Source organism: Lepisosteus oculatus, chromosome 19, assembly GCF_040954835.1.
Source record: "Lepisosteus oculatus isolate fLepOcu1 chromosome 19, fLepOcu1.hap2, whole genome shotgun sequence".
Classification (NCBI taxonomy): Eukaryota; Metazoa; Chordata; class Actinopteri; order Semionotiformes; family Lepisosteidae; genus Lepisosteus; species Lepisosteus oculatus.
In genome coordinates, this window is record NC_090714.1 from 13,845,421 (window position 1) to 13,864,156 (window position 18,736).

Genomic DNA, 18,736 nt, shown 5'->3' on the forward strand with positions numbered 1-18,736 from the left:
TGGTGAGCTGTTGTTCCTGAAACCCTTCTAAAATAAGCTAAAGGGGTACTATGACATCACAATGAACGAATGGTATACAAGCATCTGAATCTCTTAAGTTGTTTTCAACTGTTTGAAATGAACAACTTTTGGTCTGTTTATACAGTATAGCCAAGGCCAGCTACACATGAGAGGACATTTTGCTGGGCTGTCAGACAGGGGCTTTTACATCTGTCTAGAATGTGAATCATTTTAATTAGCTGCAGAGTTTTGTTTTTTGACAGCTAGTCCCAAGCTATCAAGCACAGCATATTTTTAATCAATACCTTCATAAAATATTATTTGAACTTTTATGTTCAGGGAATATCCATACTTTAGATTTAAAATTGAATCCTATATTTCACTGCCGTACAAGCTGTGAATAAGTCAGAATTAAACACTTGGTGCTACATGCCACTATGAAGGTATTCCAAAATATTTCTGATGTAATTAATTGATTTTGAGCATTATAAGAAGACATACTGTACCATCACACTTTGTAAAAGAACAAAAAATCCAGTTTGTAACTTCTCTATAAGACATCTGCAAATGATTAAAACTCTACTCACAACCCTTTTTTAAAGCATCTCTCTTACATTGTAATGAAGATTAAGAGAACGACAGCTCTTCAAAGAAAGATACTGAACACATTTTAGTGAGCATGGCAGACACTTCTTCTAGCACTTGACAAGCATGTGAAAACTAGTAAAACGCATGAATGTGTATTTGACAACTTAATAACAAACCCATTAGTCTCTTACACGATTAGTTTTAAATCCTCATCGTATAAATAAAATACTTCCCTTATCCTTTCTTTGAACAATAAATAAAATAGACTGTTAATCCAACCTTAATTCTCTCCAGTCTCACCCATTTATTGTTGAGAATATGAAAAGTAATTCTGCGTTTATGAGTTCTTTAATAATGAGCCAGAAAAAGTTGACAAAAGTGTCAGTTCAGTAATATGAGTTTGCTCATTTTAAAGTCTACTTCTAGACTAGTATTTAGTATTTGCTAAAAAGTTTGTGCCTAAAGACCTGGAAAAGAAGGATCTGGGCAAAGATCCAGTTTCTGAAATTGGAAATTTACAGAATTGAAAATGGAGAGTTATACAAATTACAGAGAGGGGTGAATTTATTTAAGTCGATCTATGTGTATACATTATGGAAGTATGAATATATCATAAGTAGTAAAGATTTCTATAGCAATGTTTCATGGCTTTTTATAGTCTTAGTGTATGTTAATGCCATGAAAACCATGTATAGTTCAAATTTACTTTCTTTAAATTATTCTACAAATTGTTAAACAGGTTTTCTGAAGAACAATTCATGAAGTGTCAGCGAACAGAAAGTTTAAATGTCCAGCACCTCTCACACACATTGTAATTTAAACGTCCGTGCTGTTTTACCCAAATCACTAGAAGATGCTTTTATTTGAATTAGTTTTTGACAATATTTGTCTTTTGATCAGCGAGTTTTGCCAAGTGAATAAAAGAATGGCAGTGGGCATGGCAGTTCTGGCTTGTGTTGGTGTTTGGGCTACGAGTTCATTAAAAAGAAAAAGCATTTTGGATGGTGCCTCATACCTCAATTCATATCAGACGCATGAACTGTTTGTGTTCATAAATTGTACTGTCCTTAATGAATATTAGTGAATGTAAAGTATGTGTAAATAACTTTTGGAGCAAATAAAGGTTAATTGAGGTTACTAATTGTGGTCATACCTGAAGAGGCCAAAACATATTTCTTTCTAATTTTCAGTGTGGAATTAACCTTGTTAACCTTGTTACTTTGCAGCCAACGTACACTCCTGCAGCTCCTCACGCTGCATTTTTAATTAATTTGCAATTCTTTTTTATTTCCGCTGGGCGGGGCTTATGAACAATTCCTTTCAATCAAGAAGCCGGAGTCGGGATCAGAGTCAGCCTGATAAGCAAAACAAAGTTGGTTTCTTGCTGGAAAGTTGAAAGAAACCCCATATACTGTAAGTAAGAATGTTCCACAGCTGAACAATTGTGCACTTAACTCTGTCTCAACCTCTTCTTGGTCTTTATCTTAGATTAATGCATATATTGTTCTAAACTGTTGAGGAATGTTTTGGGGTTTTCTTTTTTATAGCCTTATCTATCATGCAAACTACTCATACTGTAGTTGCACAGCAAGGAGAGTGTGTTGTAGCCGTGGTGGGTGGTAGCTGGCTTGGCCTCAGTGCCGGACCCCTCAGTCCTGCACAGCTCTCCCTGTCCTGCTCCTGCTTTCCCTGCATTCCAGTCCCCTAGTCCCCCTGTTAAATCCCAGGTGATTCTGGCGGACTGTCTGCCACCCCATGTGTCACTTTTTTCAGGAGCTCGGCTGCTAGGAATCTGGACCGAACCTATTTGAAGTGAGAGGCCCGTTCAGCCTTAGATCCTGGAACCTGGCTGCAGACGTCTCTGGACAGGCTGGCTTTGTACCAGCATGTTTAGCACCCAAGGTGCCCGGGAGTCAGCCACTGCCCCTGGTCTGGTGACTCTTGAGTCCGTAACACCACCTCCTTGTCAGCCTGCATTCTCTGAGGGGCGGCGCTTGGTTGAAACAGTTTGTGTTTGGATTTCAGTTTTATTCTCGACCCACCCAGTTTAGTGTTGTCAACTGGTTAAGACCGATTCGTCTTTTGATGTGCAGCCATGGAGCCCTAGCAGAGAGGTGCATCTGTCAGGGATATCACTACAAGCTTGCAATGCCCGGTGGGATCCCTGGACACTCTCTTGGTGTGGTGGCTGTGAGCGCAAATAAAGTGCAGCTGGCCACCAGCTGCAGGAAGCCAAATCTGCTCTCCTGCTTGTTAGAGCTCAGAATAGGTGCAATAGAAATATCTAGGCTCAGTAATCCTTGCAGACACATGCATGTCTTCTCCCCACATAAAAAGCTGTTCCTGTGAAGTGCAGGGGGCACTGTCATTTTTATGCAACACTCAGTCATCTGGAGGGACAGTAAGTGACAACCTCAGGAGGAAAGGAAGCCTTCCTCCACATCCCCTGCTACCCTCTGGCCCTTTGTGCTCCTTCTGAACACCATCAACCAAAACAGCACATATGGCCTTCAGCTGAACGAGAACTTCTGAGTGCTAAGCACTTTTGAAGTTTTCAATAGATTTTGCTGCTGGCATGCAACCTGTCTGTACCCACAAGATATATAGGCTGTCTTTTGACCTTGATGTTTATGCTGATGGAAGTGGTGCTAGCTATTCAATAGAGGGAAATCTTCTTTATTAGAAGGGAAGGAAACAATGAAGCCACCCTAATGACTATCAGGAGACTGTGTGTGTAGAACACTGTGCTTTGAAATGCAGCAAAATAAATGTTGTGAATCCTACACATGGATAAATCCTTATGGTGATAATTCAAATCTGAATCAATTTTTGACAAACCACAAAAATACTTTCTCTCTCAATACATATATTCTTCAATCTTCAGACGCACAAGACCACACAAGGAAGCTACGGCTTTAAATTGGCAAATTAAACTCTCCTGTCGAGGTCAGACACTGATGATTTAAGAAGAACCTACAAACCTGCTGGACGTGAGGTCTGGGCTAGATGGATTTAAGATTAATGGGCTGTAATAAGGGTACCTCTCTTAAACAGAAAACTGGCCTGTCCCCAGCACAAATGGACTCATCCTCATCATCTCACTCAAAGACAAAACATACGGTCACACTTAAAGGAAAACGCCTTCTCATTAGGTTAACCCTGTTAAATATGTGTGAGTCCCAAACATTAGAAAAAGAAAGAAGGGGCAAGCTCCCAGTATGGACTGAAGAGATCAGAAAGCTTCTAACTTTATTTCATTCCAGTAAAAATCATAAGCAGCCACACGCATTACCTTCATTGATCTGTAGCTGAAGTGACAGACATTGCACCCCAGACTTAATAACACTAAAAGGTTTCCTCTTCAAAGACTTATAGTCTGATTGTTTGACAGAGAAGGCCTATTCAGTGATGTATTTAACAGCTCCCGCAGCACAGTGCATTTTTAATAGAACATAAGAGGGATTCCTCAGCTTTCACACAGTGCACATCGTATCTCAGACACAAGTGGCAGCAAACATGTTGAAGGCACAGTGAGGAACTACAGCAGAGGACAAATACGTGACACAGAAGGCGCCCAGGTGGTGGCGTTGTACCAGACGCTAACTCCCACCTCCCTTCCAGCATGTCTGCTGACCTTTCTGTCCTGATTTAGTCTGAGGGATATATGCTGTACTTTAAGAGGGAGACACCGCTTTCATTTTTTTCTTTTTAAACAGATAACAGATGTTGCTAATCCCCATCTGGAGTTCTCGGAGAGCGGCACCTTTGCTGATGACTGACTAACCCGGGAAGACTGCGTCACGTTTTATCATGCACGCTCTGTTACATTTCCCGACTGAGGAGCATAAATAAAACACAACTTATGAATGTGGACTGAAGTAGAAAGCTAGTGCCACATTTTTATTTTTCTGGTGGCCAACACAAATGGACATCTTTTAATGGTGAAATCGCTGCTGAGTTAAAAAAGAAAAATGACATGGCAAAACCACTTCAGTATAATTGCTTTAAAAGCATGGTAAGAGCTGTATCAGGGTTGGAAATGTTTGTACAATTTTTTTTTTTATCACAGTAATTCCTCTTTTAGGTTGAGATTAAGAAGGTTTGCCTTGAGTTGTCAGCTTCACAAATTGGTTACCAGTTTTGGACAAAGAGTATGAATACACAGAGTGTGGATAAACAGATGGACTATTGCGCAGGCCAGCTATCATTTCTTTTTGACAGTATGGTTGTGGTGGACATGAAATGCTAAATTTTAATTTTGTTTCAGTTAATTAGTCTTCAGAAATGGGTTAAATGTGGATAGATGTATGTTTGGGTGAGCAGATGTAAAGACCATCACTGTTGTGCTCGACTGAATGAGAAAATGTGATATACTGTAAGTGTTGTTTTTCTCCTGTCTCCATAGACCCCTGTAGCGGTGAGGCTTAATAATAATGCAGAATTAAGTGTTTCTGAGCTTTCCCAAATTAGGCCTCATTTCTCTGTTCATCTCTGTGGTGCAGCCACAGAGAAACCATTCATGCAAGGTGATTTAAGGTCCAAGGACAGCTCCCAAAGGGGGATGCACTTAGCTAAGCCTGGCTATCATGATCAATGGTCACCCATTGGCGCCTATCTGTCTAGGGAGTGCGAGTTGGACATCTGGACTGCATTACTAAGTGTCAGGACTAAGTGACTCATATCTCACCTTGATCAACCAATCAGGGACTGGTAGGGCCGAGTAACCCACGTGGGACTCTGATGCCCATGGAACTTTCAGCCAATCAATGAGCTGAAGTTCCTCCAGGTAAAAACAGGCAACACAGAGAGCCTGAGAGTTTTCAGATTCAGATTCAGATTCAACAATTCTAAAGGGAATTCAAAGGAGAATTCCAGGGCAGGACGGCCCAGGAGCAGAAGGCTCCCAAGGGCAGGACATTCTCGCAGCGTGCCTCCTGACCATCCTGAGACTCAGCCCGGACAACCACGGAACGGCCAGTGTGTCCGAGTGCCAGAACTTTCCTTTGTTCTAAGAGTCTAGAGTGGAGGTTGCCAGAGAGTAACCAGCAGCAGGCCTCGTGAACAGGTCGGAACTGTGGACAGCTGAATCACTATTCAGAACTAGCTCTTCATCAGGAACTAACCGGTCCTCTTCCTAACTTGCTGGGACCCACAGTCATCTTTTCTCCTGTGCACAAGCTTTGCTAGTTAAAGCCAACAGTGAGCATCAGCAGCACACCGTCGCAAGCCGCACAGCACAGCCTGGCACCGAGCCAGAGAGCGCGGATTGGACAGCAACAGCCTGCAACTGTTTCTTTGTGCCCGCAGGAGATCTGAATCCCCAGAGATTGGATGAGTATTCAACTTCAATGCATTACAGCTCGAGAATTCAATTGTTATCCCAACCAGTTGATATCAATTTAATTCCTAAGAGTTATGTACTTGTTTGAGTATCTAATGTAGAAGTTGTAACCAAGTTCACTTTACGAAACGGTCTTAATGAATGATATACTGAACGTATTTCCTCTTGATGTGTAACTCTTTGTAACTGACCGAATATACCTTTTGTATTCTGATAACCCTCTCGATAAGATCTGTTAGTTTTTCATGCATATTCTATGTATTAATAAATGTATCCTCGTGTATTAGTACCTGTGTGTGCGCGTTGTTTGAGTTATGTCGCATGGTTGGATTCTAAAGCCACCAAAAGAATCAACTTTGTGATTTACTGCTACAATTAATAATTGTCTCAGTAAATGCCCAAACCCTACAGAACTGGTGCCTTCAGAGAGCCACTATGATTACATATTTGGCGTCCCTGAACCGGTTTTCTCTACACCCCACATTCACCTCCCCCTGGTTTTAGGGATCTTTCCTTTGAGAGGGTATCTGTTATGTTATAGAGACCTTAGAATATTTTTAGATTTTGTAACAAACTGATAGAAAGCAGGTGTATGCCTAAAAAAAAAGTCTCGGACAGAACTTTTTAGGTTCAACACGATTGTCTGCATTACAGAAAGAAAACAGAAATTGTAGCTATTGCATTTTCTTTTTTTATCACTGCTTTACTTCTGCCAAATTAGAAGCAGATGTTAACATCAGTGAATCTCATTATATTTTAATCCTTGCCTGTTTGCTCTTATGCCCATTGCAAATGAGTAGCTACAGGAAAAAGCTCTTCCACTGGTGCAGTTTGGCTTTATTATTAAAGGTCACAGCACCTTCTTGAGGTGGAGGTGGAGTTTCACAATTACCAAGCACTAAGTTTACGCTGTAATAAAAAGCTGATTTGCCGAACGCTTTAAGTAGTAGGCTAATCTTCAGAATAATAAAACAATTTCATTGCTGTAGTCTTTCTTTTTTGCTCTGTCTGCATCAGATTTCTTAATATTCAACATACCCACATATATAACTTTTTTTCAAAGCTGCATGCAAGGAGGCAAGACTAGGAACGGTGAGTGCTTCTCAGTCTGATGTCTATTGAGCTTCCTTGATGAGCTTCAGAGTGCTGTACAGCAGGCTGCTGAAATCAGCTGTGAGGATTCTTCATAGGCAGTAATTATAAATCATAAGTAAAAATTAACCCATATGATAAAATAAACTGAACACAACAATGTGATAGACAAAGCAACATTTAAAATTCAAAAGATTTGTTCTGGCACTTACAGAATGAATTCTCTAACACTGAGCCTTAAAAGCGAATGCTCAAGCAACTGTTTTCAGAGACACGTAAAAGCTTGATATGAGATGGGATATAATGTCTCAGGTATATTTGAATTGCAAGCGTTAAAATTTCAAACAGCTTTGCAGACAAACAGTGTTACGAGAGATTCAATATTCATTTGATGTTAGTCTTCAGCAGTTGGTCTACCTTGACCTGATGAACACACATTGGATTAATTCAGACAAATTATACAGGTATTCGGATTTGTTTTTAGTCTTAAAGTCTATGAAAGCAATACAGAAAACAAAAATAAGTCATAATGTGATCATGCTTTCAAACAAACACCAACTGTCCTGATATTCTTTTCCACCTTACCGCAGGAACTACAGACATGAAAATACAGCATTCATTCCTAACGTAAGCATCAATTTCAAGTGCTTTAATATGATTTATTTTAAAGGCTAAATATATTTTATTTAGTGAAACATGCTGAAAATGAAGAAAAAAGAAAATACGATACGTGATCAAATCTGCAGGTTTTCTTACAACTAGCGTGTCATTTTAAATGATGAGGTAAGCAAATGGAAAATATTCTTCCTGTTGGAATCCAGGAGGATCTTGCTCTGCTGCTTGAGCACATCTGTAGGTGTTGTCTCAATACAGATGTGCATCTAGTGATTAGCCGAACTCCAGATTCAGAGCCTGTCAGTTCCTATATAGCCAACTTGTGTTTGCTGAATTACATGTATTTAGGCTTTCCTGTAGGAGTGAACTGAAACCATATTAACAGATTCATATAACTAGCAAACCATGCAACAACCAGCAGGAAGAGGCTGATCAGTTCAGTGTACACACAAATCAAGATGTGAGTAGGAACAATACAGTTAACACATACTGTACTAGGCTAATTAAAATATGTGCAAGAACTGGCTACAGATTTGAAATACATTTTACTTTGCACAGATATAAAAACAGAAGTCTATAGATATCGATCAGCGATGTCATGGGTATGGTCATATGACCTGCTCTATCTAGCAATGATCGTTCCCGCAAACCCTTACACAGCTTGTATCTGTAATTAACAGGACTTTGGGATCGATTGTTCATCCACCAAAACCCCAGCTAGGTATTTTACTTGATATGGACTAAATTAAACTTCAGCCGTTCTGAAAACATTTGTGTCTGGCCTTCTGCGTCGATTTCTGGCATAATAACAACTTGGCTTTAGGCTCTAAATATGTCACCCTGCCCTTTGAATTGGAAGGGACTGAAATTGTTCGAAAGCTGTGGCAAAATCTGAAATGCAGCTGGAAAAACCTGTGAGTACTCTCCAAGTTCTCTACGATTTATTAGTTAGAAGGTCAGACCACATTTTAAGGAGGATCTTGAGCTTATGTTTTTGATTGAGGATAAAAAGGCTTCTGTATCTGAATGACGTTTACCACTTCTAAAAAGAAAGACATCATATTCCCAGTCATCTCATGGCATGCCATTAATGTTTCATTAATCATGTTTTTTATCTTTACATTTTAGTGGTCCTGTAGGGACTCCCTTTTGTTGGCATGACTTGAATATGTTCTTATACATCACCCTGAGCAATCCTTTAGAGATCTAGCTTTTAAATAATTCACATCACTGTAGCAAGTTTTTATACCCAAGTACTGGTGTATAATAGTTGTTAGACCTTGAAACAAATCTGTGCCAGCTAATCTAAATGCAATGAAGTTAGAGGTTTGGAAACCATGGTCTACGTGACCACACGCACTGTATAGCTTCATCTTAACGTTTTATGTTAAAATGACTTATACTATAATTCTACTGTAAATGCAGCTTCTATGACCATTTTCTGCAGCCTTCTGAAAACCCATCTCCTCAGACTGCTAGGACAGATCCTTGGTGCCTGTAAATGAGTGGTCTTCAGTCCTGGTCCTGGAGGACTAGTGTGTCTGCAGGTGTTTTCTGTGTTTCTTTAAAGGGGCTGCAGCTGAAGAACTGGTGAAGTTGGTACATTGGTCTTGTGCCAATACCGAGTTGATTTAGGTCATTAAGAGCTGAATTAGAGTACATTCAGACACCATCTCAAGCCTTTTGAAATATATTGTCACAGCTGTAGGTGACTATGGATATGTATAAAAGAATCTAGAAACAATGTGTAATGCTCAGCTACTGTCAATATTTCCAGTTTCAAAGCAAAGGGGATGTTTGCTGAGATTTAGATAGATAGATAATACTTTATTAATCCCGTAGGGAAATTTATGGGGTCCAGATTAATTGATCAAAATGATCGTAAAGTTTACCTTGGTATAACTTAATTAGGTTCTGGGTAAATGAATAAGTGTGAGTCGACAGCCCAGAGAGACACCATATAAGTTCCGATCAAGACAGAACAGACCATGAGAGAGGGGAGTCAGGAGGAGGCAGAACATACTGTAAAGTGTGTGACAGGCAAGAGGTCCTTCTTATAGATCATCTGAAAAGACCCGACTGGAGCGAAATATTTGAACCTTGCAAAGGGAGCTTGCTATTCTGTAGTTTTTAGAGAACCTGGATTTCCCGAGTGAAGAATCCCTTGGTTAAAAACGTCCTCTCCTGCTTAGTGGGTGCATTTTTGAATAGGGAGACAAGTTCTCATTTATTTTGTGGCATCTGGGTTTGCAGACAGAGAGATTTAACCACAGCTTGTATGCTGTTTGGTTTATTTAGTCTGGGATTAGTCTGGGTCTCTGGAATGCCTTGTTAAACTTCTGCTGTACATAGGGAAATGTGTGTTTAAAGTTTGTTTTGTGTAGCCTGGGGGTTGTCGTTGCTGATAAATATTTGTTTAACCAAGTGTGCCTGAATTATTGCTCTTTTCACCAAAAACATGCCAGAGAACAAAGAATTTACATGCCTTTAACTATACCAACTGCTCAGGTATATTCATGGCAAAATCCTTACAATTTGGATTCATGGGCGGAGCGGTGGCACTATGGCTAAGGATTTGCGTCTGTGGCTGGAAGGTTGCCAGTTCAAATCTCGCGGCTGGCAAAGGAATCCTACTTCCTGAGCAAGGCCCTTGCTCCGTATAAATGGCAGACCCTGCACTCTGACCCCAAGCTTCTCTCCCTGTCTGAGTGTCTCATGGAGAGCAAGCTGGGGTATGCGAAAAGACAAATTCCTAATGCAAGAAATTGTATAAATTTCCCTATGGGATTAATAAAGTCTTATCTATATGGCCAATAAAGTGATCTTTTTTCCCGAGTTTCGCCATTTTTGTAACCCCCTCCCCATTTGTAACAATATAATTTCAACCGAACATGTGAGAGGGGGCTGAATGACCAAAAGGAAGGTGGCTGATATTTATCAGACTGTTGGTCCGATATTTATGATGACGAACTCACCTGTATTATCAGAAAACACTTTAATCTCAATTGCTCCACTGATCATGCCATGATTGGTGTCATAACTATCTGAATGATCAATCACGCAGAATGGAAAAAAAAACCCGTACTATTTGTGTAACATGAGCTCCATAATTCATCACAATGGGACTGAAGAGTCTAATATCAGGCATACACTGCAAATGGATTACAAACTGCTCCACATTATTGCATAAGGAACCCATGCTTTAGAAACGCTTATCAGTTCGTATTCTCAATAGGAAACATCACCAGTGTGACATCTGTTCTCTTTTAAACAGAGAACCGCAGAGCAGCGATGTCTTTTGTTGCAATCCCAGGCAGAAAGATTCATTGCCCGTTAGTGTATTAGTTTGCTTGGCTAGGGGGGGAAAAAAACGGCTTAAATGAGATTAACAAATCTTGTTTGTGTCCTGGAAGACACGCATGCTGTAACCCCGGGCAATACTGAAATGTGGTACAAACAAATACTAAATAACATTATATTACAATAAATAAATTAGAAGCAATTACACAAAGTCAGAGTTAAGGTAAACGAAGGAGTGCAAAGATATTTATGAGTGTGGTAAATTAAAGTGTGGTGGCAAAGCCGAGAATGTGCCTGCAATTATTACAGCCGGCTAACATGGAGCGAATATGAAAAGCATGCAGCTCTGGCTGGAGCGAAGGGAAGTATGCTTTGGGGAAACAGCACTGGCAGGAGAGAGCTGGCTGATTAAAAAAATGGAGAGAGAGAGGAATGCAGTAACATGAGGATCATTTGAGTCAAGCAGCAGAGAGACTTACTCCATCTGCATGTCTTGGCAATTTTAAATCACAATTAATAATATATGAAGACATTACCTGAGCACCCGGCACTGTGCCTGTGATTAACTAATACACATCAGCTAGCTTTAATTTGGAACAAAGCCTCTTGGAAGTCAATCTGATAGCGGTGGCCCCCTTTTCACACAGTTTAGTTCATTTACACTCGTTGACTGTTGCTGGTGCATTTCGACATCATTATCTGCACAAACACACAATCGGTCCCGACAGAAGCAAAATACTATTTAATACCGGGTCTTAATTCAGAGGCAAGCTATCTGTGCTAAAGGTTTTGTTTATAAGAAATAATGGGGGGAGGAAAGCAATTTGGAGGCCAGGCTGATAACACTGATGAGAATGGTTTTAAAGCACTGGCTCTACCCACTCATTTATTTGTCTGCTTTAACAGCATTATTATCCCCTACAGGCGCCCAGACTCTACCCATTGCCATTTTCTCATTACTGCCTCGCCCCATGGTATTGATGTTTGCTGTCCATTTTTTGCTTTAGCCGGTAGGAGCAGCCCCCTTGCTTATATTCATGTTGAAGAAAATTGCCTTCCTCAGAGGCTTACTGTGTAATTTTCTGTAGATTAGTGACCTATCGAATAAGCCATTCGTTTATAAAGAAGGAACACTTGGCATGCAGTATAGTGCCACATCCCCCACCTCCCTTTCTCTTATTATTGTAAAGCACTCACATGTAACCAGTTCAGTTCTGCTACTCTCACAGGCACGCTGCAAAATCTTTGTACAGCTGAGCAAGATGTTTACAGGGCCATAGTGGCCGTACAACTGCACCAGTCATCAGCAGACAATCGAGGCTAAACACCCTACAACTAGAGCCTCCACTGTGATTAGTCTCAAAAGTCAGGTTACTGGCCAAATTCCAAACAGAACAAGAAATGTGCTATGAACTGCAGCTCATCTGTCTGCGTTTTTCTGTTAACACAAACAGAGGGATAAGGGCTGTACATTAGAAATCCTCAGCGTGCTTCAGTAATCACAAGGAATAACACCTCAGTAAGTCCGTGACTTTACCACATGACTTGATTGCCTCTTTTCTAGAAAAAAAAACAACTACAGAAAGAATATGCTGTCAACCCCTCTCCCCCAATGACAATACTTAATGGAGACCTCAGAATTGCAGAAAGCAGCAAATTTGTTTTATTTCATAATCAAATAAGGTGAAACAAATAACTCATATCTAATACTGAGTGTGGTGCTGCTGTAAAAATAGTTATGTGTAATAAGTTACTAGAACTAACACTTAATATAGATATTACCAGTGAAACAGCCCCTGTCTTCCAGGTAACAGAGAAAGGAAATATAACTCACTAATGGATGCAAATAAGACCGTTCCCATTCAGCTTGGGAAACAGCGGCTGCAATATCCTTTCTAAATCTAATTCACAGAGCTGTCATACGAATTTTCAGCAGATGATTGGACCTTAAGTTCTTTGTCTGACAAAATCTTGGGCTAATTGGATCCAAATTCTGCTTGCTCAGAGCTTTTGTGTCCTTTTGTTACTTCAGCTCTGACATTAGTTTGAACAATTTCAGTAAAAAAAAAAAGAATTATCTTTGTCACAATGCCACTATTGCACTAAAATGGTATAATCAGCAGAAGTGACATACATTTACGTTTAGGCCAAAACTTGCACCAAACAAGTGAATCTCAACTGCCCTCTTCAAAGACAAATTACCCCAGCCCGGGGGGCTTCATTTCCGACCTGATGGTCTGATCGCGGTCCGCTGTGACAAAATTACATGTCTTTAAATTAATCAACTGTCTTCCATTCTAGCAATGCCTAAAGCAGACTTGCCTGGCCAGTCTTTTATTAGCATCTCTGAGAAATTAAAATTACACCAGTGACCAAAATGGAATACCCATCAATATCTAAACTCGGGCAAAGTATTAGCTTTGAATTACAATCTTCAAGATATAGAAGTTTGAGATTGGAAATGACTAGAAGCAAAATTTCAACTTAAATTAAAGATGGATGTCAGGAATGAAAATGATTTAAGCATTTTTTAGGGGAAGTCTTCTGATGGAAGAGCAATTGTCTCACAGTCTAGTGAAATCTTTCAAAGTGTCTTTCACACTTCTGTCAGGAAAAGTCTGTGAATAGATTAATAAACTGCAATGCATCATTGCTTTAGGGGCAGGACTTTTCTGAACGATGGTGCCTAAAAGCCAGACTTCGTAAACTTAGCATATCTGACCAGTGGCAATCCCTGGACAGAAAGTTTAGAAGGCAACTGATGTCTGGGGAGATTCATTTGATGTGCCTATAGACTTATAAACACATGCTTTCTGGTAACACGATGTACTGGGTATGGGAAGTAACTGGCACTGATTTGCTGGGATTTTGCATTCATTTCTGCCTGAATCATCACTTCACTAGAGTTTAGTCCACCCTTTCTGACCGCAATTTCCGTGTACCGATAAACCTGAGAATTTTAAAAAGCTGTGGAACAATTTAGCTTTGCTTAATTTCAGGTGCATTATGTTGTACCTTTGCAGGTAATCCTTCATGGATGATTCCTCACAATAAATAATTAAATCAAGTCAAGACATGATGGTGCTACACTGATGAGGATGAGACCTAGCCAGGATGGAGCTGCTCCAAAGATGCTAAATGCTGTGATTTCCAGTTTTTTTTATGGATGTGCCCCTAAAGGAATAATATTTTGCAATTTGATTTTTATTTTACACTTAAACCATTTTGTCACATACTTGTATTTATGTACAGTATGTACAGTATATACTCACTTAAGTGGAAATAAAGTTACCTAAGTTTTTAAAATCATTGCATGTTTTTTTAACTCTGTAAACAATACCATAGAGCATTAGACTCACCCCATTGTCAAATGAAGTTAGTCCTAAGCATTAGGACACACAGAGGCACACTGCACTACATGGGATATGCTCTAAACCCATACAAATTATTTATTTGAATAGAAATTGCTGATTGAGATGCCACTGGGGGTTTGTTTTGTCAGAGCCTGTGTAATTCTTACCAAGGTAATCATTGTTCAATTGTTAAACACAGCAAGTGCGAAATTAACAGAATGGAAGTGCAAGAAAGAAAGGAAATAGAACAATAGCCCGAAATCTAACATGATTTGTTGGATTATTAATGATGTTCTTACTGCATAACGAGGTTCTCACCTTAATTGATGCAGATGCAGTGCACAATGGCATCTCTTGTTTTGATCAGTCAATTTGCTAATCACACTGTTGTGAGCTTTAACTCTTTCCCTCTGAAGAGTAAAACAGCACAAAACACTTTGAAGGACAGCAACCCACCTGCTGATGTGAAACATTACTGACAGCTGGTAGATAGGGGATGTTGGCATCCCCCAGCATGCTGCTGTCTTGCTGCAAAGGTAAAAAGTGCTTGTGTAATTCACACCCATTCACAACTCATCAATTAATCCAACACCAATATCTAAGAATAAAGGCAAAAGATATACAGTTAGAGTACAGAAACAATAGCTAACACATAGCAGTGCTTTATCAAATGAACACCAGGTTCTAACTCATTTTTCCTCCTGTAAAACCTGGATAATACAGTATGTGTTGACACCAGGGATTGCAAGAGGAAATCTGCCCAGCATTATCCTTACATGATTCACCTGGTTTTTTTTTGCTTGTATGAAGGATCTACTTTGCCAAGAACTGTGCCATCTTCACATATTCTGGGGTCAGTAACTGTGGTCGTGGAGAGGCCCAGACTCCTGCAGGCTTTAGAGACAGCCTTAAATGCCCAACAAGCAAATGTCAACATTAGGTTAACACCTCCAATTGTGGACTTCAGCATGGAGATACAGTCTACTATAATATGTACTGTTAATTATACATAATATTATTCAGTTAATTATGTATAATACTTTATATATATATATTTCAAATTTCAAATAATTTCAAATTATGTCAAACTATTTACACTGATATATTTCAGTACATCTTAATCTTAGTCCTGTGTCTGCATGCTTGCTATGTATTCCTATCCTGCACCTGATCTCCTGGGAATGGAATCCCAGCTGATGTGCCTCTCATCAGGAATAAGCAGGTTCTTGCTAACGGGTGGATAGTTGGAGGTGTAATCAAATATAACACACTTCAGCGTCATTAATTTTAGAGTAATTCCATTCTGTGATTTACAACATGAAGGTTAACAGCACAAATCTAATCTCCATACACCAAGCTCTCACCTAATCAAATTAAGACAACACACTTGTTTCTTCATGTCCAAATTGAATTTATTCAATGGAGCAAAAGAAGTCTGTAATAAGAGAACTTCAATAAACCTGCAATAGGAAAGATAAGAGTTTGAATCCAACAGTGTTTCATGGGGAAGACTGGAACCTTGTTCTTTGTACAAGCACCAAGGCTGAACTGGGAACTTCTCATGTCCACTCCCTCCCTGCCTTTTCATCTTCATTACAACAAGAAAAACAAATGTAAGGAACTTCATGCAAAGTTTGAAAATAACAAACCCCTGCAGTCTTGGGTTTTTTCCCCATGATATTGTTCATACCACGCATCTGCTTACATACCAGACAAAAGCCCATCCATTTCAAGAAGTTACAAAAGATGACATGTTTCCAGCAGAATTTAGCAATGTGATTTATGGGAAGCTTGCTGCCCACTATCTGTTGTGATACATCATACTTATTTCAAATACATGTCAGGATACCTACAGCATACATCACCATTTCTAGTCTTAATTCCAAGAGCACATGGGTTAGCAGGCAGGACGGTATCGAGTTGGAAACTACTACACAAAGTCTTAATTTCTTTCAAGTACTTGCTATATTCAACTCAAAAGTATTGAGGGGGTATTCACCAGTACCTAATTGCTGAAAAAAGCCACTTAATTCTAAAGGCTTTTCGATCCTTTCCTGATTTCAACCCAATTCCCCAAACAGCTTGCACAACTCCTGCAGGAAGGTGGGCCTTGAATCTAGTCCTGTCAGACCTGATGGCCTACATGCTAAAAAAGAAAATGTGCAATTTTACCACATTCAACAAGTATAAGATCCCCTGTGAAAATCAGAGTTATTTATATTTTGATATTATATAATTGATATTGTTTTGAATTTGATTTTCCCACCCATTGGGTAGACTTTACAAGTATCCCTTCACCTTATTTCAGTAACAATGATTTGCCGAATGACTACAGTGAAACAATCCTTCATCTTAACCCCCACTTGCTACGCGGCAGTAACTTAATTACCAAGAAAGTAGTGCTGTTTCTTACCTACGCCAGCCATGGTATGCCTCTGTCCCCAAGATTTAATACCTGCCAGGAGACTCAATGTACTGTAATTAGACTTCAAGGTAATTAAGCACAAAACGGAAAGATGCCCCCCTTCTCAGGCCCAGTTACTCCTATACTTGCATATTGTTTTTCTGAAATATTGTTTTATTTAATTATATCCAAGAAGAACAAAACAGCCCATATAATGACTAAACAAAATGCTTTAGATATATACAATATAGAATCTAAATGTTTTTAGCAGCACTCTAATAGTAAAGATGCAGAAAAGAACCCACAGTGAGACTGATCATAATGGGAAATAACCTTACCATTAACACGCAATTAAAGAGAGTTTTATTTTCCCAGGAGCGAGGATGGGGATTTGATTATCCATTAACTATTATTATAAGAAGACTGTAGGGCCCACTGATTTGAAATGCAAACTAACACTAGAAATATGAGAATTATAAATTAAATATAATCAAGGGGTGTTTTGGTTATCATATGCTTAACTCATTCCATTCTTTGTCTGAAAAAATCACATTTTTAAAATTCATACAGTACAATTCATATAGCGTCGGCTGCAACATACCACTGTGTTCATATGTATGAAACCTGAAGGTAGTTTTTTTTTTTTCTGTAAGACAAAGGACAATCAAATTTAACAAAATATCCGACTTGTTTTAACCACAGAATCAGAAGAAGGGAACAAGGGATCAGGGTATTACACAGAACATACCTTTCGGGAAAATGTTTGCTAATGGGAATCTGACCAGCTTGTTACGGTATTTCTCAAAATTAAAATTCTGTTCCATTTTGTTACATGGGCATACCAGGGTTTCGCAGAAATATTTTCTAGTAAATAGGTATCAGAATCTATAGTTTATACACTGCATATATTAATTTACTGAAAAGGCTAACATCTTCAACAAGCAAACACTTTTCACAGGACAACCTAAATTGCTGTCCTCTTTTCCCTTCTGCAGTTTGAATCAACCGGAACATCTGCAAACAGATGGAGCTGTGGGACTCATCCCTGTACTGACATTCTATAGTTCCAGTTGAGAATGCATCATTGCAATGCCTACAGAAATCCCTCACTTAATTTCCCTCCTCCACAAGTGGCAGTGCACTGGGTGTAAAGAGTATAATTTAAGAGAAACATACTTCTGTTCAGGGCTTGGAAAGCATTAATTCAATATGTGGAAAGTCTGGAGAGGGGCTTGTGAACAAATACAAGGATGCAATGCAGCCCTTAGAATGAACCCTTTGGGAATATCTAGCTATTTGTGTAAAGCTACTGTATTCTGCTTGAAATGGCTGGCACTGGTAAAGGAATTAATAGCAGCATTATGAACTTTTTAGAATTTACGTTGACTTAAAAGCAAGCAAGCCAAGAATCAATCATCCACAGCTGATCTCTAAGCCCACGTCTGAATTTCCTAAGCTCCCAGACCTACTTACAACTTTTTTTTAAAAAACTGAAATTGTGTGAATTGCTAAATTGCTCCTTGGAGCTTTTAACTCAAATCAATAAAACTCCCCTCCCCATCTTGTATTTATATCAGGAGGGGTCCAGATCACAGATTTTATTTATTTAGTTTTTTTTTTTTACAATCGACGTCTGTTGGTTTTTAAGGTTCTAAAACTGACCAAGTACTGTAATTACAGTATTCAAATGAATTCAAAGCCGATGCATTTCAACAAAATAATGACAAAAGGAATTCACTGTAAAGTATTTAAAATATTTTGGTACAGACTCCAAAAAGACTATTTCTTTCTTTTTTTCCATAATGACAGGCAAATCTGATTTTTAGATCCAATATATTACTGTATAATTGCTGAAGTAACTATAGCTCCCTCAGCTCCTTCACACTTGTTTTGCATTTTGGTTCTCTCTTTATATTTGTAACTTTTTCAATGTAGTCTGAATCCATGAAACATTAATCTGAACAAATAACCTCAGCAGGGCATCTGTGGGGTGTTCTTAAGTGTTAACTCATCAGAAGGTTTGAACCCCATTAACAGATTATT